The 27,500-nt window shown below is 38.7% G+C and overlaps 1 protein-coding gene across 25 annotated transcripts in view; it reads right to left on the bottom strand.

Annotated features, from left to right (window-relative positions):
• Positions 1–27,500, bottom strand: part of ZNF536 (zinc finger protein 536) — a 345,246-nt gene that overhangs the window by 237,392 nt on the left and 80,354 nt on the right. For all 25 annotated transcript variants that reach the window (XM_030282099.4, XM_072934376.1, XM_072934372.1 and 22 more), the window contains one exon: positions 4,670–4,788. The gene's annotated coding sequence lies outside the window, so the exon portion shown is untranslated. The remainder of the gene's footprint in view (positions 1–4,669; positions 4,789–27,500) is intronic.

The following is a 27,500-nucleotide window of genomic DNA, read 5'->3' as shown; positions in this document are numbered from 1 at the left end:
TCTTTAAAGAGCAGTTTGATAGATGTAATCATCTAAAGAATGTCCTGCCAGTTTTAAGTTAGCCACGGATACAGCTGTGCAGATCATGTTTCCTGTCAATACCAGAAACTTGTCAACCCCTTTCTCTTACCAGTTCTTCCCTCTTCAGCTGTGCCACATTCAGCCTTTCTTGTCTTTGTCTGCTAGCACCTTCCCAGGCCCTTTCCTTACTTATCTACTCAAAGACAGACATTTTTACTCCCTCCATTAGCTTCTTCCCTCTTGACTTCTGCAGCCATCTCCCGTGCAACCTACTTTCCACAGAAACCTGCCCAACTCGAACATAGGATTATCACCCTCACCTCGAAATCCTCTGTAATGCTTACAAAAAACTAGCAAACTAGTGGATGAGCTAAAATGCAGACCATCAAAAACTTTATGAAGTGCAGGATCTGGACAATATTAGAGGAAGACACTCGAGTAAAGGTGGTTTCCTCTCACGTGCAGGAATAATGACCTTGTGAATGCTACAGAGAAGATATAAAATTATAGCATCGGGTCTCTGGTCTTGAATGAAGTCAATTTAACTCCAGAGATAGGAAGATTCTTCTGCACAGATGCTCTTATACCTACTGCTGCTGTTAAAATTAATAAAAATATTGCTGCTGATAACCATAGGGGAAGTGTTTCACTTTTATTTTAACTGTGAATTAAATTTCTGTCCTGTTTATATTATGTTTGGCTTTGAGACTTGACCTGTCAAACATCTTATTTTGTATATTTTGCAGATACAGGGGTAAAAAGTAAAATATGTCCATCTTGTTTCTAGAAAACTGTCTCTGGGTCAATTCTATTTAATTCTGCGCATACAAACTCCGCCACTAAGGGTGCAGAGTGGGGCTTTCCTACAAAGAACCACAAATTTAGTAAATTAGCCAGGTTGTATTCTGACATCTGTCAGAATACAGATCACCACCTTGTTTTTAATGAGACCAGCTTTGGAGAAAGACACTATTCAACATGAAAGACAATCTCAGTTTCCTTCATTATTTCTAACTGGCTCAACAGCACAATACAATGCAAAGCCAGTTCACATGTTTTTTTATAAGTACAATTTTACTATGATATGATTTTTAATATAAAATACTGGGTTTTGTATGTTCTAAAATGATTCAATTTAAGAACTGAATTTTTTTGAAGAAAAGCAATGTGTTAGAGTAATTTGCTTATTAAATGCCTACAATCAGATACTGCATTCTACAGGCAAAGAATTTCTACAAAAGTACCCAGTTTCTAGCTATGTAGCTGTGATTTGCACATTTAAAATGATAAATTTAAGCCCATCAATAGTAAATCAATTGCAGGTATAAAAGATAAAACTGAAATAATTCATCATATCACTATTGAAAAACACAGAGTGGATGTAATGGGTCATTTTGACTTTAAATTGAAGTCTGTTGCTAGGTTTTTCAAGGACAATTCACTTTACAAACCTTTAATGTATACATAAAAATCATCCATCAGCACATCTGATCCAAATATACTAATGATTTTTACTGGTCAGATCTTGAAAGTGAGGTTTATTTTTATGGAGTATGCATTAATTAACCCAACATGTACTATCTTCCAGTATATCTAGCCAAGTACTTTCATTTAAACATGTTTATTGTGAAATGTTTGCATTCCCAACATTTGTGGCCCACACACAGACTATTTCATACTTCACTTCGGAACAGTTACAAAAGTTAAAAGGAGTTATTGTTTTTGATTAATGCATTTTTGGGGACTTTTTTTTAAACGTTCCAAAACTATGCTCTGAAGACATTCCTCTACATGAAAACTTTGAAATGTATTTATCTTGAAAATAGAGTATTAAATGAAAAGGAGTGGTATTCACTTTGGATCATTTCAACTTTTGCATGGAAAGTGAACATTATGAACTTTTGTATATCATTTGACTGAACTTATGCAGAATATTAATTGACCAATTTGATATAACCATCAATCATAAAAGGAAAAGCCATGTACACAGATACACAGAGTGGTGCATTACAGATGGGACTTCTAAGGCTGTGCCTGTCATCTTTTGATTAAGAAAAGGAAATGATTTCACTAAAAAGATATTCCCTCTTGTGTTGTTTTGTTTTAACTGAGTTTGTACTTTCCACCGAACTGGACATATTTATTGAGACTCATAAGTTACTTCACGGTTACCAACATCACTGTAATCTCAACAAACTATCTTTTTTCTTGCCAATTATCTAAATATCATAACTATAAAATATCTTAAAACATTCTCTATAGTGTAAACATCTTAGCTACAAAGCTTTAAGTGTAAACAGTATGATGCATCAGAATGATTTTAAGCAATGTTATAAAAACTGCTCTTAAAAACTAAACAAAAATGTAAAGCTTCCATCTGTTTTATGATTTTTCCACTGTAGAACTACTGTTGTGTGCCAGTTTACTGAACCATGGCTTGCTAAAGAGATTGCTGGGGTCACAGTTTGAAAAAACAAAGAGCAAGTTTTTAATGGTTGATTTTTTCTCAAGTCTCCTTGATACAGTTCGAACAGAATTAAGTGCATGGCAGCAGAAAACACAGAACATAAAAATGCTCATGTCGCCTTTTGCAAAGGGGACCCTTCACAGGAAGATTAACATTTTGCAGAAGATGTCATTTAAGCAATTATCTGAAGTTCTTTAGTGACTGCATACCTATGTTGTCGCCACCAAAGAGCTGCTATGCTGAGGCTTTGCTCTGCATCTGTACAGAGTAAATACAGATTGTAGGTCTGCATCAAAGGAGGGAAGGCACCCACACAGGCTGACTGTGTGTGAATCTTTACCCCAAAAGGACAGAATAGTTCTGGACATTGTTTTCACTGAAAACTGAGAGAAGAGAAAGCCACACAGGGCAAAAACAAATAAATTCTTAAATGTAACATTGCATATTTAAGAATTTAAACAAAGGAAATAAGAAACCCACCTAACTACTCAGTACGTAGCTAGACTTTACATTCTTCTAAAAGCAACAATGCTTTTATGAGGTCAGTTTACATCATACAAGAAAATCTGAAGAACTTTTCTGCAGCAAACTACTTCAGCACACACTTAACTGAGCAGTTGAATAACCCCACTGCAGCCACACATCTATGTACTATGCTGAACACATTTCCAAAATAAACCTCATTCACGTCAGTCAGTCTTTCCACAGAACATGGCCAAACTTCACAACTGCTACGTAGTAGCAGTGTTTGGGTTGGAATCTCCCAAACTGTGAGGAATATAGGTCAACCAGGCTGCCACTCTGTTACCTTATCTGTAAACTGTCCAGAAATGACATGAGTATTAGAGGCCATTCCTTAATTGAATACTTGCTAGACAGCAATCATCAAAACTTAGAGTCCCTCCTTGCTTCTGAGACCTTGTCACCTGCTGCTTAAATCCTGGGCAACAAGTCTGTTTCCTCACTGGCACAAACAGGACCCTGGTTGCGTGTCACCAGTCTCTTCTAGGACAAGCTCTGGTGAGAATGCATTTCCACTGAGGCACCCACAGCCAGGCAGTCTGAGTTCATACCCCTCCTACCTCCTCTACATACACAACTACCACCTAGTGCAGAAGTTCATGCCTGACACGGAAAAGAGTCAGAAAATAAACCCTTCAAAGGCAACAATCTTTTTACTGTCTATTGGTCTACAAACTCTCCATCTTCTACTCCATGTGTAGGGGAAGAAAAGCAAGCAATCTGTCATCACATGGAGGGACTCTGTCTCTACCCCCTGGTGTGACTCCTACACCATATAGAGATCTGGCACACAGCTTCGATGACACTTCCTAAATGAATCCAGATAAATTCATGGGTAAACTGTGTTTTCATTAGCCCTGCAAGCAAGGCAGTTCATTTCTGAGAACAAGTGACAGGATCAAAGCCCCACTAAAAGATGCAGTACTTTGTCCCAGAACTGCACCTTTCCATTCGAGTCTAGGACCCCCTTTTAGGGTTCTGCACTCACACAGGATTACATCTGGTAATCCTTACTCATGCAAATATTAGCCACCATTAGGAAGGTTTTGCTTTCGATGCTATGAAGTGTATGTCTGCACTGCAGTCCCTGGGGCATTGCACTTCCTGCAAGCTTTGAACTGGCTTGCTCAGATGCCAAAAAGCTTTCTAAGAAACTGGAGAGCCAGCACAGAGGTACTGCACTGTGAGCCTTCCAAAGGACAATGTCTGCAAGGGTGGCAGCCACTCCAGTGCAAACAAAACCTACAAAATTCAAAGGGTAAACATACTCCTTCATACCCATATTCTCCTCTGCCACCAGTCAGTCCAATAAAAAAATATCTCAAGTCATAAGTCTCCTTCCCTTAAAGAGTATTATTTGAGGATGGAAAAGAAAAAGGCCTTTGACCCACCATACCAGCTGTTTAACAACTGCGAGAAAAAAGGATGTTTGTCAAAGGCACAGATATATTTTAGCTATTATGTAACAACCCATTGCACCCATGATTTTCCTATGTCTGCAACAGAAAATAGTCTTTTTGATGTGATTTTCAGGGATTCAATGAGAATACAGGTATATTTAGATATGATACACCTAGATATTTGAGATTCTCCCACCTTTCCAGGAATTATTCAAGTCAATTCAAGAACTGATCCCACTGTATGTACAATATGTCTTACCTGCAGCCAGAGCAGAGAAATCTAGTAGTCTGTGCACATGTCTAGGGAGAAGGGACAGACATCAACACACTCTGGAGCTCAGGAGAGATCCTTTAACCTCTTTGCCTTGGTTTCTCCATCTACAAAAGAGGGTAAAAATGAGACCTGAGTAAATATTATAAAACATTGTAATTCAAAGTAAAATTTTGAGTTAACAGCATTAGAAACACGTAACTGCTTTCTGGTTTTGTCTGTCTGCAAAATTTGGAGCATATGTGCTGTACCAATATTAGCATGTCTTCACAGTCAACATCTAGAATGAATGCTTAAATATTCATTGACTTCAAATTTCAAATTGAAGTTTGAATTGACATTCATTCTGTAGATGTAACAGCATCAACCATTAATCAGGGAATAGAAATAATACCACTCAATTTATATAATCTACATACTGTGGTCAAAATGTATACTTCTAGATATATAATCTCAAAATTTTAAAGTATTAGCTGCTTAAGTAGATCATGTGGTATGTCCCCTCCCTCTTCTAACTGGCTGATTTATGTAACTGAGCAACCAAACAAAAATTCTGAGATGTATGTTCAGCTGTAACATTCAAAATTTACATTGTGTATTGAATCAAGTAAGTACGTAACTCATGCAATCAGGGAACAGAAGAAATAACATGATTTAGGTAACCAGCTATGACTATAAATTTATAAATAATCAAAACAAAAAACTCTACGAATAAAGATTTTTCAAATGCATTATTCACTGAAGAGTTCTGTAAGTAACTACTGAATAAATACTTTCCACATTCACAAGAAAAGAAAAAAAACCAAAATGTACCTAAGGAGTCACTGTGGCTTGTTTGTTCAGATCTACCTACCCAGTTATTCTTCCCTCCCTTCCTCCCTCTTAAACTACACCTATATAAATGGAAATTCAGAGCCTATAGTTTCTAATGCACTGTCTTTGTGGATTAGTTAATTTTAGGCAAGTTACAAGAGTATCTAATGCAAACATTTACATTTACTAAAAGGAGGGGAAAAGAAATATGAAGTTACCAAAATCATTATAGCCACTATTTGAACAGAACATTTCAACCCTGCTAATGCTTGCAGTCTTTCAGCTCTGTCCTTCTGGTATCTTTTCCAGCACTTTTTTTAAACTACATGCATACAGATATCATTGACCAGCACAACAGTCAGTGAGTGCATTTCTTCCCTGCAACTGCTTTGTGTTGCCCCAAAATTTTGCACTTGCCAAATAATGTCCTGCTTTTCTTAAGTTTTTGGTTACTGTGCAGATTTTAGAAGTCTTAATCTTCAGGGAAATTCACTGTGGTAAAGAGCGAGAAAAGAAAGGAGGAAACATGATTTAAATGAGCTTGTCTCTTCTACTTAAGCTCCAAGAGAGATATTCAAAGTTTGAAAATGCAATCTCCAGATAAAGATAAAAGCTCCTGTGTTATGTCTCTGTAAACCAGAACACAACTGGCACTTAGCAAGTTGTCCTGTCTGCTGGTGGGAGCAGAATGGATGAATCTGGCCAGTCCACTTGCACTTCCTTTTCTGAAACCAGCAATAAAGTTTGAGAAGGGTTATTTTTAAAGCAGCTCTTAGAGTGTTCCAGCTCACTACTGTCTGCTTCAGATCTCGAATGCAATTTGATTTATAATTACATTTTAAAAACTAGCATTAAATAACATTAGAGAGGTCATAATCTGAACTTTTTAATAGTTAGGCACGTAGCATATATTTAGAAATGGATCTCCAACAGGATTCATCTGGAGCATATTCTGGCTGGAATTCCTTCCTTCAGCCATTTCAGTACTCTGCTGAAGCTGGTGTGCCAAGAGGCCATGGTGGAGCCCTGTATTTCAGCTTTGCTTCAAATGGAAACCGACTGAAATACACTGCTGAACATTTGCTAGTCAAGGTCTTTTCTTGCATTACAGTCACGCCCATGTTTATAAACACCAATGGGTGAGAAAGGGCTGGAGAATCTGGAATAAGACCTCTGCACTGAAAAAACACATTACATCCCTTGAAAAATCCCGTTGGCTCCATTGCTTCTGAACCTCAAAGCCACTTTAATTTTCTTGGTCTTTGTGGCACAGAACAACTTGAGGGCATTCACCACTTTGAGTAGTTCCTCGAGGTCAAGTTCTGCTCATGCCAGCTAAAGCACACGTGCAGTGAAAAAGCTGCATTCCCCACATCTGTTCCTACCTGTCCTCCCAGCTGTGCAAACAACCCACACAGGCACTGGGGAACCTGTGCCTGCACCTCCTGAACACAAGATGGGCTTCAGATGGGTGCACTGGTACCTAACTACCGCTTTAGAGGCAAAAGGCAGACAAGGAATTCAGTTTCTGAACACTAGTGCTGAAGTAAATGAGCTAGTAAAAAAAAAAAGGCTGTGCCTTAAAACCAAGTTTGAAATTTTATAGGCTTTTACTCCATAATTTGTACTTGAGCCTTCTGTTATTTTTAAACAAATCTAATTTCTTACAGCTGTGAAATTTACATTTTAAGAGTGTCTAGTGGCCATGTGCATTAATTACTTTATTGTAATATTTTAATGAGTTTGGGGTTCAACTCTGAAAGAATCCTTCTGAATCCCTGCTTCCCCACAGAATTACACTAGAACCTGATTCAATCACAACTTCACACGCCCTGGTCCAAACCCTGATGGACTTGCACAGTATTTTCAGTTGTTTTATGAAATAACTGAACTTTAAAACTGGCTCCAGCTTTTAGGACGTCTCACCAAACTAGCTTTTCCCTGATTCAGGTGCAGAGCAAGGCTTTGAGGAAGTTTGTATTTAGAGCTGAACTTGCTGGCTGAGTCTCATCTCAATGAAGGAGGTAGCAAAATGCAAAGTTCAGCTATGACAGTTAACATTTGGGCCAAAATTGTTCAAAATGACACACAATTGATGCAATTGCTTCCATCTCAGCATATATGACATAAAAACATGCAAGGCTAAAAGATTAACCTTCCTAAGGAGTATCTAAATTCACCAGGGCAGACTGAAATGCACTACTGGAAGATTTCCACCTTTGTAAGAAAACTGAAAAGTACTGCAGTATCCATACTCCTGCCATGGTATCTCCTTTATGGATTTTGGTGGTTTGTGTCATACTAAATTATTTCTTCTTCATCTATGCTCTGTATAAGCAGTGGTGGGGTGTAAATAAAATGAACCTGTTTTTTCAGGCAGTTTTCCAGAAGGATTTAGTGCCTGTCCTTGCACTGCTGCAGGTGCAAGTGCTCATCTCAGGACTGAGGCAGAAACCTGCAGACCATTGAGGATCTCTAGAATTTGAACTGAAGAGATAAACCTTCCTACAACATTCAGTGCACTTTAATTTTCGATGTAAGCTAAAGATGCAAATCCATAACACACTGAACAATGGGTTCAAGTACAAATACAGATAAATGCAGGGAAAGTGGGACTGGCTGTGTTTAGCTGGCTGTGATAACAGTAAGAGGTTCATCAGCTGTCAAGTGCCACCACACATGCTGCACCCACAGAGTCATGCTTGGAAATCTGACCACTTTTGTCCCCAGCTCTCACCTCTCTTGGCTAGGGCAAATGCAGAATTGCAACTTCAGTGAACTACCCAGCTTTTTAAAAAGCATGTTTTTAAACCACTTACAATAAGAGCAACAGTTATTATTCAGTACATGCTTTTTATCAGATTGAAGATAAACTTTATTATAACTGGTGGAGATGGTATCAATGATTTGTGGTCTATGTGAATTCTGTAATGAGAAATGGTAATCTGTCTTGGGGCAAACAATATTGTTCTGTTTACTATGCAATTAGCAATATTAAGTCAAGATTCTATAACTGATAGCTGAAAATAGGGGTGGTAGGAAGAAACTGGAAGCACTGGGAGCTGTCACAGGACAATTATCTGAGGTCTATAAATTATTTACAGTACTTTAGCCTGACATTCCCTCTCATCCTCCAAAAATCTTCCTCAGTGCTCCAGAGATGCTCGCTGTAAAAGTATTGAGACTGTCAGCAGTTTGGGGCAAAGCCAGAATCTCTCCTTGTTGTGAATACTGAACATACAGTATAATGCAAGAGCTTCATTTTCAGAAAGGCAGCAATAGAATAACAACAAAAAAAATAAATCTCCAAAAAAGAGTTTTACTTTGAAATAATGAACCAACAAGCATGCCAAAAAGAGGTGAGACCTAAACTCCAATTCCTGGCATATTTGATGTGAAATAAAGACAGAGTATTTCCCCTGCATTTAATCTCTTTAATTTTATAAACTGAGTCCCACACCTTTGTGCGACCAAAACCCTGCACTTTTTGTTTACTCTTAGATCAGCCTTAAGCTACCACCATATGGAGCTGGGAACACCACAGACAAAGCAAAAACAGTCCTTAACTAATGGTCAGAGTAAATTGTGTTGGGAGTCAAGTGGGGCCACTCTCAAGTGGCTGGTTAGGAAAAGGCCTGACCTATAATGGAGCTTCTATGTAAAAGAATACATTTTTTACTTTACATTGTAAAGGACAGAACCATAAGTATGATCAGCCACAGAAATTTCACAGCCTTTTTCTAGTCTGTTCCTTGCTGTACACATGCAGTCCAGCCCTTTTGGCTCTGATTCTGCAGCAGTAAGAATTTTGAGATTACCTCAACAGGAACTCAGAGCTACAGCACAGAGCTTTCACAGTGAACAAGCAAGACCTATAAAGTGCTAGGGTCTTGCTAAACTGATCTTCAAAAAAAAAAAAAAAAAAAAAAGCCAAAAAAAAAACCCCAGATGATCACATTCTTAAAGTAGCCAATTCCATTTGTAACTCTCTGGAAATGAGATGCTCCCCAGAGAGCTCCATTGCACCCAGCAGGAAAAAGGCACATTTAAGGCAGCATGAGACAGCAGCGCTCTGGCAAGCAGGGTGCCATGAGGAGGGGGCTGCTTCTGGCAGCCTCACAGCCCCCTCTGCACCCTTTTCCTTAAGGATCGGTGCCTTAAATTCCCATATACCACTGAATGACATCTGGCTGATCCAGAAGATTAGCAGCTTATTCCACCTTTGTTCTCTGCCTTCTTTTAGGACGAGCAATCAATGACACCACAGCAGGCAGAACCCTCTGGCACAAAAGCTAACAAAATTGTAAAATGCTTGAAGGAATGATGTAAAACTTAACAGAGAGCTACAGAAGGATATTCCCACCCAGAATCTCTGTATAAATTCCAATGCTACATGGAAGGGGTTGCACATTCACTTGACTTTCCTGAACAGTGCAAGGCAAAACCAGCATCAAATGACTGCAAGAGCAGTCTCTTTCGACACTGAATCAGAGTTTCATAACAATAAAACAAACAAATACTGTAAAAATAAATGGGAAGAAAAAAACGAAAGGAGTATAAAACTTCATGTTCCTGTACGCAATATCTCAGTGATTGGCGGAAGTTGCGCACAAACTTCTACTTTTAAAAAATCAACTCTTTGGAAGGACAAAAAATAATTGGTATTTATAGGGCTTAATTTCTTTCTCTGAGGAGATCCTGGGTCAGGTCATTCTTCTTCACTATTGTTCAAAATTTATTCCCAGATAAAGAACTTCTTCTACACTAATACACAGTTATAATAATTTTCTCCAGAAAGCATTTTTTTTTCTTTCAGTAATTAGCCTACGTAAATGTTTTAATGAAACTACTAACATACAATAGCACAAAAGGTCCTCTGACCATAATATAAAGTGAGAGATGAAATTTCTAAAAACTTTTGTATGAAGGTGGTCTAGGATTGACAAAAACAGACAGCTATAAAAGTATCTTTAAAGGTCATAAATTAGGTACTCTCTTAAATGTAATTCAATCATTCACTGTTATAAGAGCTTGATTCTATTAGTTGTCCTATGCATTTTACAAAATAGAACTCCATTAACATTATTCACTTATAGTTTCCCTCTATAAGTGGATATTCTGCTCAACAGGCTTTAAATAGATTTTTTTTCCCCCCTGAAATTGCTATTAAGCATACTTTTACTCAAAGGGCAAAGTAGGCATAGGATTATGCTTGTACTTCATGCAAAGGATACATTTTCAGCAATCAGAACCACATTCCTATGAAGTAAAAATACTCTATATAAGCCGATTGTTTCTATCCCTCCTAACCTTGCTCAATAAGGACTCTATTCTGATCTTTTGGGTTACACACAAGTTTTCTAATTTGGCTGAATAAAGGTATCTTGTTGGGCAGCTTCATGAGCATATTCTGTGTCTTGAATTCTGACCTTGACATGTTCAAGGTGGATCTCAGTTATAAGATGCTGCTCAGAAAAGGCAAAAATATTTAAATTAAAAAAAAAAAAAAAAAAAAAAGAGGATTTTTTTTTTTTACTTTCTTCACTTAAGGAATATATTATGGAAATCTTGCTTTTACATACCTGGCTGTAGAGAAATACTAAAATGATAAACCTTGCTAAAGTGATCACAACACATATATAGCCACAAGATTTTTGGAGCAATTTGCCTAAAATGTAGTTACATTTCAGCCACAGAAGCATCTACTGTAGCTCATACACCGCTGATTTCATGTTGATTTTACACGAGTGGGTGTGTGCCCTCACCTCTCACAGCTGAGATGATGCATTCTGCACATGCAGAGGGGCACTGTGCTGGGCCAACCCTCAGATCCCACCAGCAGCCTCAGGGGATTTTAGCCACCCTGCGATGCCGAGCCACACGCCGCAATAATCTGACACACGAACAGACTCTGACCCACCGAGGTGCTGGAGTTGCAACAGCACAATCTGTACATAAAATATGCATATGCTGAGAGCCAAATCCTCTTTCAGCTGGTTACCATATTCTGTGTTCATGTCTTACTGCTTAAAGCAGGACACATGGCAGGAATCCTACACTTCTCATCAGCCACACCAATCCCAGATAATCAAGTCAGGGCAGACGCTTTTCTCAGAGGAAAGGGTTGAATTTCATCTGACCACCGAGCTTCAGCTTGCACTTGAGGTTCTAATTTTCTTCTGGTCTTAGCCCATTTCTGTCTTGCTCTGGCACACACTGCCCTAGTAAGCACATTTATTACCTTAGTAATTCCTCCGAGGGCTGTCTCACTTTATATCTGAACTCACATAAGCATCTCCCCATTTCACAAGGAAACATTTATTAGCCTGTGATAGGAGCTTCCTGTTCCACCTGCAAAATCCCATTTTCTGTTACTCTTCAAAAGCAGGCTCACAAGTTGCACCCCCCTGGGCAGCTCTTGCTCATGGTGTTTGAGCACTGACATGGACATGGAGAAGGCAGGGAGGGGCATGACCAGGCACCCCAGGTTATCTTCCTGGCCTGTTTGCAGCCCTTTACTCAGTAGGCCACACACAAAGTCAACATGGGGCACTTACACAGTGGTACCTCCCACCAACTACCATCACTGGGTGACTCTGCAATTTTTAGGGTACCCCATTCATGCTCCTGGTTCATGTTCTTGGGACCAGTGCACAAAAGACCTGTGAAAGTCTCCTTCACCCAAGGTTTCCTCAACTATGAGGTTGATCTTATTACTTTGGGATATTTGAACAGTAGAGGGTAAGCCTATTATATCATAAAAACATGGATTTCTGCTGTAATTCTTCCAGTTCACAGCTAATTATCGTACTTGAGAGCTGCTCATTAGATTTTTTTCCAGGTAGTTGTGGATCATCATTGCATATTCCAGGTCCACCCTACAAAAATCCTCAGAGTAGCAACTACTTGGAAAAGTTGGTCCTGTCCAAAAACTGTCCAGCATTCCACAGTGTTACATAGGAAACTTTGGCTATGATCCTCTCCAACCACAGCACAGACATATCATCAGTGGAGGTAAAAAAAGTATAATCACTAGAAAATAAAATTGCATGGATCTGCCCCAGCTGTAGGTCTGGGGACAAGAAAAAGATTTCAATGCACAGTCTATTTTGCTGGAAACCATGTGAAGTCTCTCATCCACATCAGCCTGCTATTTTTTACTTCTATGGGAGCAGACAACTTTCGCATTCAGCTGCTCACTTATAAATAAAAAACATTTTTACATGGGTGGATTGGAGTGGCCTCTTTTTTTCCCCCTCTTTCGGTTCCCATTATTTTATATATTACACACATGTTCTGTCAGCGAAGCTCACTTTGTTATCTGAAACATCTGTGGTACCCTGCTGTGGAGAAGGCCAACACTGCTGCTGCTGTTGCTGCCTGTCTTTATTAGCCACTGATTTGCTGATGTCGTCCTCCGACGGCTCCAGTTGGCCTCGGCAGCGCCGGGGCTGCACGGCACAACTGTGGGGTTCTGTGACCTGCCAGAGGAGTCCTGCAGGTTCACAATATGGCACTTACCCTCTCTAGGAGGCTACGAAACCAAGGTTTCATGTGGGAGTTCATGCAAGCACTGGTGTTTGTATTTCTAAAGAAATCTCTGTGAATTTATCTGCAATGCCATTGCAAGGAGGCACATCCCCATCAGAACAAAAGGAACTCCCACCTGAGGTTCATGAGATCTGGCTGTTTAGCATCCATAATATTTTCTCGTTTCTTCTTTTCGGCCAAGTGAAAAGTTACATGGATTGATCTCCTTTAGCCTTATTTTCAAGTGCATTTTACAGCTATAATCCTGACATACTGCTCAGTCCCATGAAACTCCCTGGGATCTACTGTTGCTGAAAAGACTCTTACCTAAGGTATATAAGTGTGGATTTCTTATGGAGTCAAGAAAAGTTTTTAAAAGATCAACTTAGGTATGAAAAGATGTTTATAGATAAGATATTCAGGTCACCTGATAGGAAACGAAGCTATTTCTATGTATTTTATACATGTACTTTCAGCAAGCAATAGCACTTCAGTAAAATCAACTTAACCATTTCCCCTCTTAAAAACCAAAACCCTCTTATCTTCATATGGATTTCTTATGCAACAGATGAGGAGAATATACATTCCATAGAAGAATTTGAGAAATGATTGTTAAACCACAAAACTTAACAAGAACATTTAGGGGAAGATGGAAGAACAACTCACGAAAGCACTCACATGGACCAGATTTCCAGCTGATGGCATTGCTTCTGTGGGCCTACTGACTTAAGAAACTGCTCTCTAATACAAAGGTAAGACAATAAGAATGTTAAAGGCATTTCCTTTCCTTTTCAAAGAAACCCATTTATTGATAACATAAAACTCTGAGCTGAGTTCTGACTCCCATAGGTACACTCAAAACTGCTTTCTTCTAGATTTTTCAGATCTCTCAAGGACTGGGAGCCTGATACAGAGAATAATTATGGTATGGAAGCATCACGTGACTGCTGTCACAGATCTTTTACATGCAAGTCAGTGTGCATATGTGGCCAATTCAAGATTGCAGATTGAAGACTGATGTGGAGATAATTATAAATTAAAATAAAACACAGCTTTTGAAATAACACCCTGTTTTCTTTACAAAGTAATTGATCACCTAACCCCAGAGGGAAGGTTCAAAATTTACTATATAACAAAGTGTTAGTAGCAAGCAGCTTGCTATATCTTTCAGGATCAAGACCATGATGACAAGGATAGAGAATCAAGAAAATAAATGCCACAGACATCTCTCCCTCCTCAACCCCCTTTTGCTTGGAGCATGATTTACTTTTAAATTTGGTTTGTTTATATTAAACAGCTTTCCCCAAAACATCTAAACTCTGTGCAGAAACAGGAAGGATATTTCCATATTTAAAATCTGAACCTCATTTCCTATTCCCTGAAAATAACTGAGATGTGATAGCACTGGTCTCCAAAATAATTTTCAGATCCCCCACTAACAACTTGGTGTACAGCAGAACAAGCTCCAGAACGGCTCCCTGGTCAATTCATGGTGTTTTGCCAGAACAGGAACTAGTCACAGACTCACAGGTGGTTCCCCCTGCTCCAGGCATAGCCTCAGAGGGAAAAATGGGAAGGGATACTGTTGCCACTGCTGCCACTTGCTGAGGATTGTCTAAAAAAGGTATTTCAAATTCTCTGGAGGCCAGGGAAGTCACAGATGTTTTCCACTACCAGAGGAGTATAAAGTACCTGAGCAGTAGCAAAGATCTGATCTTAAACTTGTAAGATAGCTCTTATTTGGAGGGAAGTGCAAGAAAGGAATAAAATTCACGTATATGCATGAACAAGTCTAAAACTTGGAAGATTAAATGAAAAGTCAATTATCTTTATAAATTTTAAAACTGCAAACAGATTCAAGCAGGACAGTTTTTCAGTCTCTCCAGATCCTTCTGCAGGACATATGTACAAGATAGAAAAAGACTTTACATAAAGAAATATGCTAACTTGAAGTGAAGATATTTATGGCTGTGGGGAAAAGAAAAAAAAATTAGTGCAGTGTTACGCTGGAATGATAGTAATTTCTCTTTTACCGTTTGTGTATGTCACCATCTATTGTTACACAGTTTTTTAACATTCATCTGAATATTTCATCCATGGAAAAATTAGTCCCAGCATCTTTTTTCTGAATAATGTTTGGCGGGCATTGCTTCACAACTGCAAACGATCCTTTCTTGCTATTGAGTGCTACAGTCAGGCTTGTTCCACACTGGAGGTTAGAATCTGATCCTAAGTCCATTAAATCACAGAGTCTTTTTAAAGTTTAATCTTGAGAGGATTTGAGTTATAAACAAAGGACACTATACATGGGGAAAGAAACAACAGAAAACTATGAACTTATGACATTAATTCAACCTCAAGTTCAAATTCAAAGATTTAGCAAGAAAACTCTGAGCTTTCAGCAGCAGCATATACACCCTGGCATGTGGGCAAAGCTAAACTGAGCATTGATGCTCATATCCAAAACACACATATGGATCCCATTTTACTATAGACGTGATTCTTCATGTGCAAAACATGTGTCTGACTGGTTTTCTTCGGCTTTTTAAGATGTATTTCTTTTTCTCTTGTGGGGGCAGGGAGCAGAGAAGTAAATAAACAATTTGCATGGTCCTTGAATATACATTATCTATGAAGAGAACAGCCTGGGATTCAAGGGCAGGCAAAAAGCCTGGACTTCAGCTAAAAGTATCAATTTCAGCAAACAACCAAGTGCCGACAGAGAGAAACTTAGTCCACTCTACATCTTCTGCAACACACTAATCTATCCCACTCTATAATTGCTAGATAGGAAAGGGAAAAAGGGCTCCAGATGCTAATAACTTGGAAGTGGTAATTAGAGGAGTCCGCATTACTGCTGCGAGACTCCCATCTTCCCTTGATTACTGGAAAGAAATTTTTTTCCAGTGGGTCTCCTTCTCACTTCTAAAACAAGCAGCACTTCTGTGTTCCTAAGCCCCATCTCTGTTTCACTAAACACATCAACAGGAATTTAATTTGGCCCAGAAAACTTTCTCTACCTTCCTTAACACTGGAGGATGCTCTGTTTCCCATAGAAAATGTAGGAAAATATCCACAAGCTTATAAAGTGACCTAACAGGAAAGTATCACAAGCCCCAACTTTTAGCTATACAAGATAAAAATTGCCTTTGCAGTCCCAGCCTGAGTGTGACAGAGAACAAGAGAGTCTGCTTTCCTTGTTTCAAAGGGTAACAAATATCTTTAAAGGTTCCTTGAGCATTTGTAATCTCTGGGATCACAGAGACAAAGTAAGTCTGGAAAAGGTCTGAACATCGCATGAGAAAGTAAAAGGAAAAATACACTTATCACAAAGAGGGAATGCATTTGTATTATTATATTGAAATAGCACAAGGCTACAATGACAGGCTATAAATTTTTCTCTTGGACTGTAACCAATATTTTCCATTTCAAGTAACAACAGTGTAAGAAAGAGCGACTAAGAATTAATAGGAATTACAGACATAAATTGGTAGGTACTTAGGTGAAAAAGAACCTCAAATTCAGCTGCTGTTAAAGGAGAAAAGGTTAACTAGCCCTGTGAGCAGCCCTTGGACCCATTTATACTGCTGACAAAGTGACCAAAAAGGTATGCTTAGATTTTAACAATGGTGCCCATCTTTATAATTCTCAGATTCATAGCCCAGAATGTTAAAGTGAATATTTTGGCAGTGAAAAGCATCTTGTTTCTATGCCTGAAATTTAACATTAAATGTAACACTAAACCTAACCTATGTTACCAGATAATAATAGCAGTGATAGTAACTACATGGTTCTGCAGTGATGAGAATAAAGTTACAGAAATTTCTTACTTCTACTTTTTCTGATTTGATATGTCATTTCATTAAACATCCATGAATTATTGAATATTAATAATTTTAAATCAGTGTCGTGCCTTAAGATATACACTTACAGACTATTAGTATTTTTCTTAACCATTTTATTGCTGTAACTGGCTATGAAACATTAGCTACTTAGTTTAAAAAAATTAAAAATCAACCAACCAACCAAACCAGGACTGGGCTGCAAGGAGCCTGTTAGCCAAAGCCAACGTACATTAACAAAGCTGGATCCACACGAAAAACAATTTTTCCTCCATTTTAAGACTCAATCCTACATTTAGCTTGGTAGATGAAAATCCACATGATTTTCTAACAGGTCCATCAAACCTTGAGAGGTAAGTCTTAAAACTGAAACTGAAGCTGACAAGACTTCTTTTTTCCCCACTATACAGACTTATAAAAAGAGAAGGACTGCAAATATTGTAAAAAATAAAATCAATGCAAAGTGGTTTAGCACAGGTGTTGCTGTTATTGTGCTACATTTGGAAAGCCCACACATTCAGCACACCTTCAATTCACACACCCAGCTGTGTGAGGTGGTGGGCTATTGTTAGTTTACAGGTTTGCAATGAAAAGCATGAAGTAATATTGGCAAGCTCAGGAGCTTTTTATTTTTCTTATGATGTCTCCCTGCATCTATTTATCTAGTTCTCCTTGCTTTGTTTCTGCTTTTATATTCCACATATTCAAAAAAGGGTCATGAGAGGTTTTAAAGATGTAATGCCACACTCAAGCCTTTTGAACACTAAGAGAAAACCTCAAAAGGTTCACGCATAAAGGAACAAAGATATAAGGATAGCTTTGAACCTAAGGGGCTCTCTCACTGCAAGCAAGTGCATTGCCAGCATGTCACAGGTGTACACCACATGAGCAAGTGAAAAAATAAAATGCCTTTGTGAAGGGGTGTGATGCTGACGGGTCCGAGTGCAGAATGCATTAATCCCAGGGTGAGCGCGTGCATCTGTTAGATATTTATGTAGTTCCTACTAGTAGTTTGTACAGATATCTGAGCAGGTGAACGTCAACAGCTTTGAGACCATATGTTAAAGGGAGGCTGGGAGAGGGTAGGGAAGGCCACCAGGCACTCTGTGTCTGACAGGAGGGCAGGCACCCCCAGCCTGAACATGGCCTTGCGTAGTCGCGCTCCGGGGCCAGCCCAGACTCCCGCTGGCTGAGCTCTGAGACACCGCGGCAAACAACTGAGCCTTCCTCTCAATTTCCCCTCCTTGAACGACAGATACTGAGTGTGACCACACAATGACAATTTTCTTTCATGTCTCTTAAATCTCTCTTTTTTTTTTTTTTTTAATGTATTCAAAAGATTTGTTTTGCAGAGCTGCATTAATTTTTAGATGTTGACTTTAGTTTGTTGGAAGAAGAAAGAGTGAAGATCTCTGTCTCCTGGTGGTTACACACAACAGCAGGGAGGAACCAAGTCCTGTTCCTTTGCCTGGTTCAGAAATTGTTTTATTCTTATTTTTATATATAAACTCTGAGGCACTCGGGTTTGGGAATGACATGCATAAAAACCTGGGTCATCCCGTGTCCCAGAAAAGTCTCCTGACCCCCATACTGCATTCCTGGTAGGTACATGTATAGCAGAATTGAACCCAACCTGTCTTCATAAGCAAAAAAATCAGTTTTAAGAAAAACAGTGCACTTTCAAAAAGTGACATTTTGTCTATAATGTTTAGTTTCTCTACTAAATATCCTCAGCAAGGAACTGTGAGAATTCATTCATCTTTGAATGAATATATAAAACACGCTGAGAGATCTCTGGCTGAAACGTATGAATTTTTTTCACTATTAGCATAGAGTATTAGAACACAAAAATAATCAGTTCATACACCTCTTTAACCCAGACCACTCAGTTGCTCCAACCATATATGACTTTTGGGAAATTAAAGGAAAACTGTCTTGATAATAAATTTGAATCTTCTAAAGCATGTATGTTAAGAAAATTTTCCTTCAAATTAAAATTATCTGTAAAATGGAGAAAACAAATCTCTCAAATTCCCTCCACTTCAAACATCCTAGAAACTACCTTGAACCCTCCATGGTTCAAGTTTCTCTCAAAGTTAAGGAAATCAAAAACTAGCTTGGGAATTCTCTAAGACCTGATTGCTGGAGGAGTAATTCCACCTTTGAAAATCTTGGTGTGCTGAAATGACTTCATCAAGAACTGCAATTTCATTTTGTCCTCAATGGTCCATAGACACACACACACAGTGCTTGAGAAATGTGCCTTCCTCACCCTTCTGAAGCATTACAGCTTCACTGAGAGCCTTGCAGGGAGGATCCACGCACAGGGCATGGGGCTTGTAGTTTAGCATTGCCCAAACTCTGCTCCCAAACATTACTAGTCCACAGTAAATCTCATGAATTTCAACAGCTCCACTGAGACTGTTGCTAAGTGCTTCTGAAAATATCTAATCACACCTTCCCATCCTCTTGTACATCTACCTCTCACAATATCAGAACACACACTCTGTAGTAGCCCTTTTCAATTTATTTCCCACATACTTCCCTTGCCAAGAAGATATTGTTCATACCTCCTCCTTCACCGAGTAATTAACTTGTTCCAATCCTTGGAAATGAAACATTCACCCCTGCTTTTGCCCCAGCCCTCAACAACCTCTTGCAAGGCTCCTCTTGCAGCTCGCCACCCCATGGAGTGGAGGAAGACACAACATAATCGCTCCGTGCTCAGCACCTGAGAGGGAATAATCACTTGTCTTTTATTTCTCTGCTTTACTTTAATGAAGAACAGTTAATAAAAAGGAGAGTGAGTAAAGCTGGTGGTTTACCAGAGAGCCACCAGCCTTGTTGGAGGCCCCTTTGAGTGCCCCTCACTCCAGCATCTGGACTAGAGTGAGCAAATCCCAGTGTTGCTCCGTGGAAAGGACAACATCAGGAATGGCATCTCCACTGTGTATTAGAAAATATTGATATTTTTAATTTGGGGAGTTGTGTGTTGCACAGCATCTGTAAAATATGCCCCAAACATTCTCAGGACTACGGCTCAAAGAGTTTGATTAAAATTGACTAAGATCAGTCTCTCATCCTTCTGTTTAAAAAATGAGAATTCATTTATGCAGTTTAATTCAAAGATTTATATATGATTAAAATTACTATAAGATGTCTAGCTTTTCTGCAATAAACTGCAATGGCCATCAAAATATTGATAGTCATTGGTAAATTACTTCTGGTGTTTAATCAATGTTATTTTTTTATCATCCAATTTCTTCTTCAAGTCAGCTTCTAACACTAAACTACATTTCATCAAGGTTGGTAAAATGTTTAGAAAGGAACAGATGTCAGAATATGGGGATTGCCAATAACACTGATGGAAGCCAGTAATTTCTTTCCTGTCCAAAGGCAAAAGAATGAAGAATAATCTAGACTGTATACAATAATACAAGATTTACTACAACATTAATGGCTATAAAAAGTAAAAGTATACAAAAGCTATCTCCATTTTTTTCAAGTCATCACTAAGGGCAGTGTTTTTCAATTTGAGACAATTTTTACAGGAAAATGAAAGGTCTATGTATTTTTAAACCTTTAAATATCCATAAAATAGATGAAGACACAGGCTAGCGCTAGTTGCTTCCAAATATACTTGTATATTGGTCTATTGTGCAAGTTAATAATTTTGCCAAATCTCAAAAAACGTGGATGCAATCTTTCCTTTAAGAAAGCGGCTCAGCTTGTTATTTACAGATTGTAACATTTACATAAGAGTTTGGTTTAACAAGAGATATAAATATAGATAAAACCCTTAGGACTTCATTCTTTAAACTGCCCTCTAAAAATCTGCCCTACAATTTGCACACTGAATTTTGTGCAGACTATTCTTGGAAGCCTTTTGTGAATTAGGGAGAACTGACTCGAAACAGGGGCTGGTTAATCACAATTTTGCAAATTGTACGTAGCAATCATCCTCACATTGTGAAATTCAGATCTATAAAATGCTGATGTTTTAAAGCTGAAAAATAAATAAGCTAAGTAGGAGTACTTTGCTAAGGAAGAAAAAAACAGAAGACCCTTTGCAAAGAAATCCTTAAAAATAATAATTAGAGTAAGAGAATTGGCATCATAAATAAAGTGTATCTCCATTCCAGATCTCAACAGTAAGTCCATCCTGGAAAAAATGTTACCAGCTGACTGCTCCTGCCCAAGTCTCATGCCAACACTCACCTGAATATACAAAACTCCTGCATTTCCAAGAATAAACCTGTGAGAGATTAGTTTTTTAAAAGCCTCCTGTATATTCACCTGCAACCTGGACAAGGCTCCATTGGGGGAAGGGCTGGAGGAGGTTCACCCTTCACTGCCCATTGCTGTCCCCAGCCAGAGCTGCTCTGACTGTACACCAGGACTTGACTGGAGCACCAACTGCAGCCACTTGGACACCACACCTTGTGATGCATGTTGGATGCTAGCACTTGACAATAATGGCTGGCAGCTAAATAGTTTGAGGGAGAAGAAGCAGACTTTATGTAGAAAAGACAATGCCTCAAAGAAGACTTTTTTGGTCTTCTTTAAGCTGCAGCTAACATAATTTCAGCAGCAGCTGACTCAAAATTCTTCTTTTCCACACAGGTTTTGCAATTCCGAACATTTAGGGTAAATGAAGGTCTCTTTTTATTTATTTTCCTTTATCTGTTACAAAAGGACCTTGACAAACTGACTGTTTTGAGTGTACAAGGATATGCTGAAATTCATAAAAATGTTACCAATATCATTATATGGACAAGAACTTTCCATTGGGGTTCAGCAGTGTGTGTCAGTCACCTCCTGCCATTCCAAGCCCCTTCACTATGGACACAAGTCATAAACAGTGGAAACTCTGTTTTCCTGATGTTGATCCTCCCTAAAGGTCAGGTTTCTTACCTCAAACATTCCAACAGTTGCTTAGACTGCAGTTGAGGAATTTTGTGTAAAGTTGCTTCTAGAAAGCAAATATTTATGTTAGTAAATACCATTAAAGTATTACTGTTATACAGGTATTCTCATTAGCAAACTGCTAAATAGGAGGAATAGAATTTTAAACTAAATGGATAAAAACATACTATATTTGTGTATTAAACAAACTTAACCACCTCAGTTGACCATGCTAAGTGTTTTGTCAAACATGAAGTCCAGCTATTAACTATTTTTATGAGAATTAATGTTTTCAGGATTACTACAAATTCAGAATGCATGCCTTTGCTACAGAGAGCAGGCAGATGCAGAAGGCCCTACAAATGGGCATTACCAGGATTTCATAAAAGTAGTGGTCAGGCAAAAAAGAAAAAGGAAAACAAAGGACCCACAGGAACCTTATAAGGGGATGAAATAAGGAAATTCCTCTTGAATGGGAGAGGCTTACATTCATGCCTGGCTCTGAAAAGGTAGTTCAGGGATTTAGCTTCACACATGATAAGTGAATATCCTGAACATCAGGCTCAGTTATTCTGGCAGAGCACATTTATTCACCCGCTCCTGCTGGAGTTACCCCTTTTGTTGTCCTTTTCCCCTTTTTAATTGAAGGAAGCACTTAGCCTACAACTTCATCATTGCATCTGAATTCAGGAATGTCAAAGTACATATTATTTATTCAAGCCAACAAAACAAAACTTTTTAATAGATAGAATTTGTAAAGGATGAAAAAAAAACTCTCCCCTTTTCGTTCCATCCCACTACTCAGATTGGAACCTCTACAGAGGTAGAGCTGAGCACCTTCCTTTGTTTCCTCTGCTTGGCACTTTTGAGGCCAAGACTGCATCAGGAAAAGCTGCTATGTTACTTATTAATTCAAAATAAACTTATTTTTAAGGCCCTAACAGATGATGTCTCTTTTGATAAGAAAACAAGGGACACTCAAAGCAATGGAGGGCTGTAAGTGGGAAGAAGTCTTGCAGGGACAGGATCTAATGAAAGCTCCCATAAAAACTTTGGAAGATTCTTGTTTGCTATTTTGAAGACAATCTGCCTGTGAGTCCAGATGTACTCATCCAGACTTTCAAACACACATTTCAATGTGATCTGAGTTTAAATGTGAGATGGTAAATGAGCTATTCATCATCACACCAAATCATCTTAAATATCACCTGAGCCATTTCACTTATTTGAGAAATGTTGGCAGCTCTGAAGTTGAAAATACTGTACATTTCAGAGGTAAAATGCCCAAGACTGGATGTTTTAATTTAACATAATGAAGCCAAAAAAGTGATTTATTCATTGTTTGTTACATTCAGTTATGTTGATAATTAGGCAAATGCTTTACCTCTATGTTTTTGTTACCTTCCTGAGTATTTCTACTGAAGGATTTTACTCCTGCTGCAGCCCAGCTTTTATTCATGATCTGAGAGCATTGTATTTTCTATTTGTTATTGTGTTTTAGGCAAAGATGTCTCAGAAACATAATTTTAGTATGGATTCAAAATTCAGATTTCCATATTCCATATTCAAAATATGGATTTAAAACAACAATTATGTGTCTCAGAACCCACACAGGACTCCAGCAGCAGGTGATTCACAGCCCCAGTGCACTGGGGTTGTGAGCAGCAGCCAGCTCAGGTAGGGCACAGGGCAGGTGCTCACACACAGAGCAGCCCAGCAGTGTTTGATTCCATGTGTTGACCCAGACATTAGGATGTTTACTGTCTGCATCCAACTCCTTCCCTCCCTGAAAAGCTCTGCAAAACCAAACCAGCTCATGACACATCAGCTTCTGATGGCTACATCAAGCTCTGTCTCTCAGCATTTCTCTACTTCTGGGGAAGATTTGACCTCGTGGCTCTAACAAATCACCCCAACAGCACAAGCAGGCATTCCTTCACATGGGCCCAGAGGTTTTCAGGGCAACGTGAGGCATCTGCTTGAGAAAACTCTAGGCAATTGCTTAGGAACAGAGTAGAATGTTGCTTTACAGTCCACTATAATTTTATTCTTATTACTGCTACTACTTAACAGGAGTACTTTGGAATGATTGTAGTTGTCTGCTCAAAGCCAAACTCTTGCCAGATGCTGCTGCTTACAGTCCAATCTGAGAACAGCAGAACTTCCTCATGCTGCCTCTGAAGGATTCAGACCTTGATTCCATGAGCCAGAGAGACTCAAGAGATACTACTCATTAAAAAAAAAATACTAAACTCCTAAAAAACACCCTAAAAATCTACAAATCAGCATCAGGGTATTTTAAATTATCCTGTAACTCCCATAAGCAAAAGAGCTTGAAAATATCTTGCTTTGGAGACAGTTTTAAGTATTTTTTTTTTTGGCTACATCCGCACAGGCAAGAGATCCTACCCTTAAAGTTTTAGAACACTATAAGAAGATCTAGAGGAATTAGCCTCATCAAGCCACTTAGAAAAGTTTAGGGAAAGTAACCTTAAGAATAACATCTTCTCTCAAAATCAATGAACATCACATAAGATGTGATCATGAGTTTCAAATTTTAAAAAGCTTTAACACTTTAAAATAATACCGATTATATATACACAATATAGACAATATAGGGAAGTGGAATGAGAGTCACCAAATCTGTTTTATCTTCTGTGATTTTTATGGCCCAGTGTCTCTGGCCTCACTGCATTTGAAGCTATCTCCTGCCTTGGACCAACCTGGAGCTGGTCTACACCAGCTGCAGCTCTGCCTGCTAACTGGGGTCATTTTAAGTTTGTTTTGAATAACTTCCCCTGTTTAACAATATTTTTTAAAAGTTCAATTCTAAAATCTCTGCAGCTAGAAATGTACAACATGCAATGTGGCCAGCATAAGAAAATTTGAACAGACACTCACAATTTTCTTGGTTCCCTGTTAGGGGAACGAGAAAGATGCACATTACATCCATTATCTGTCCTTAAGTGTTTTTTGTCAAATTTTGACTCTGCCACCATTCTTCAGTGACAGACATTAGGTATGACATTTTTTGACACAATGTCAATAGTGACATCAGTAATTTTTGACACAAGGCACATTGGGGTTATTTGACACAGACAATTGGATAGCTCAGGGCACTGGAGATCCAATGCATAAGGAGTTATATCTCCAAGTCACCAGTGAATATCCAGCCCAATGTTTTCTAGCTGCTACCAAATGATGGCTCCTCAGAGTCTTATAGATGAGGAGTTTGGCTATATTGAACAGATATCCAGAAAGCAAAATTCAACACAATAAATTACATTAATCTGTGCCCTATGTTGAAACACCATGGAATGAATAGTCAGTGACAAAGCTATTCTTCTACAGCTATCTGTAATTCCTTTTAAAAATGGTTGAATCCCAAAGGAGACATGGGAGGATCAAATGAGTCAGAGAGCACTACAGCTCCAGTCTCCTGAATAAGATTTCTGTCTCAACAGCTTTCAATCCCATGGCTTTCATTAACAGTTAAATACACTTAGGGGAAAATACAAATGTGAAATCTTACTTTCAATGATGTGTTTTCCAAATATTTCACAATTGGCTAATATACAGGACTCACAAATACTGAACAGAAGCAAAATGAATTACATATATGATCACTCTAGAATTTCCTAGAGTGCCACAGTCCTGATTAAACAAAGCACTTCTACCTACCTCCAATACAGCACTCATCTAAGACCAGAGTCTTGCAATATTTATTATGCATCTGGCTGAGCTCCCAAATCCTGCATTCAGCCCTGAGGACCATTATTCAAAACCTGGAAGCTCTGGACATGAGCAGGAGGTGTTAGTCCTGGGTGCATAATGGAACTACCTGGACTTACAAGGACAGTCACCTGCCTAAGATGCCTGGGTGCTTGGAGAATTTCATGCCACTAAGCCAAAGACTTAGAAATCTAAGTTCCAGTGAGTCACTTTAGAGTGCATGAATCCTCTTTTGAAGCAGATGTTTTACATTTTTGTCTTACTCTAAGGTTATGCTTGTGTTCAAACACCTTTAGTACATGCAACTTCACGGGAACAAGACTTCTTTAAGGAGCAAGGTAGTGTTTTTTCAGAGTTCGGAGTTAAGTGTTTTACTTATAGACCTCTTTTTTTAAAAAAAAAAAACAGTACAACTGCCAAGTCTGAGTTAATTAATGAAGAAAACTCACTCCTTTTTTCCTATTTTATATTAAAATGCAATTCACATTAGCCTGTTTACAGGAAGCCATCTATACGACCATACAACTGCAGAATGATGTTCAATCAATAGCTAGAACCAAAGCTGGGCTACCAACAGATTCCCTAGAACATTTTATTTATTTTAAATAAGGCTATTCTTACATCTAGACTCCTCCATGGTCCTGCAAATGGGGGCTTCCTTAAAAACAGAAGCCATCTTATCTGATGAAATCAAATTACATTAAGCATATTCACTTACTACCCTTAAGAAATTATCCCACATTTTTACATATCACTGAATAAGAGACAAAGCACATTTTGTTAATAATTTTTTGGATGCTATATTGTATTGCAACATCTCAAAAATGCTAGATTTTTTTTAAAGTGTAAGAACAATATGTATTTTAGTGCAACAGAAAGGGTTTCTGTAGTAAATTATTGGGCTGAACCAATAAGGAAGCTTACAGTACACCTCTCTCAGGAAAGATAAATTTGCATGTGACTTCACAGAACCATGCCCCACGGCACTGCCACCTCGCTCTCAGTCAGGAGGACCAAGCTTTCACACATGGGCAAAACATCTGCTGTTTTCCCAACCTCTGTCCACAATGCCAGAGCAAGCAGTCCATTGACAATTCACGATTCTCACCAGTCTTGATGTTCAAAATTCCCCCTTGGCAAAGCACAAGAAATTGCCGAGCAGTAACACAGCCTCTTTCTCTGATATTTACAACAGCAGGTATGGATCAAGTCTCATCTTGCCAAAAGCTTTACATCACAAGATACATCACATTCTTCTTGGTCCAGATTTCTGGAGAAGCATTGCTCTAGGCACTGCCTGATGAACACATCTCCGCTCATCTGTCTTTATCCAAAAAAGAACCATTCTTTTCTCAGTGGTGGACACCTGCCCTTTCCACAGCTCTAAATGATCTTTCCTTTCCCTGGTGAGCAGCATTAGAGCCTCACTGCTGGGTTGGAACATTCACACTGGTCACATACCATTTTATATCTCAACCATTCACTCCTGAAGCAATTTAATAGTAAAATATAAAAGGAAACTCACCAATCACTGAAACCTGATAATAAATTCATATAAATGTTCAGTGTGGAATTCATCTGTGGCATCAACTGAGACTGCACATTCTCCTCAGCTCTGTGGTGCTGATTTTAAGGTCAGAATTTAGAGCTTTGCCAGCCATGGCCTTGCAAATCACAGCTTTACAAATCCCATGGCAGAGACTACTACAGATGGGCTGTAATCCAACCACAGCATGCACTTTCAAGTTTTGTATAAAGCTAAATCTTAGAGAGAGGATTTAATGAAATTTGGGCTCTTAACAGGCTGAACAAGAGTCCTGAAGCCAGTCTGCTCTGAACTTCAGTTGGGATGTCTTTAAAATTCAGATTTTCAAAGTCCTCAGTGAGTCTGTCTGTTTTGCTGCTCAGCCCTTTTCTCACCCATGTGCCCCTCCTGGGCACCCTCATTTCCAGGGACCGTGCCACTGGCATGAGCACACAGAGAGGCCACAGACTAA

Source organism: Taeniopygia guttata, chromosome 11 (assembly GCF_048771995.1).
Source record: "Taeniopygia guttata chromosome 11, bTaeGut7.mat, whole genome shotgun sequence".
NCBI classification, from domain to species: domain Eukaryota; kingdom Metazoa; phylum Chordata; class Aves; order Passeriformes; family Estrildidae; genus Taeniopygia; species Taeniopygia guttata.
The sequence above is the reverse complement of the archived record's forward strand: the minus strand, read 5'-3'. Positions and strand labels throughout refer to the sequence as shown.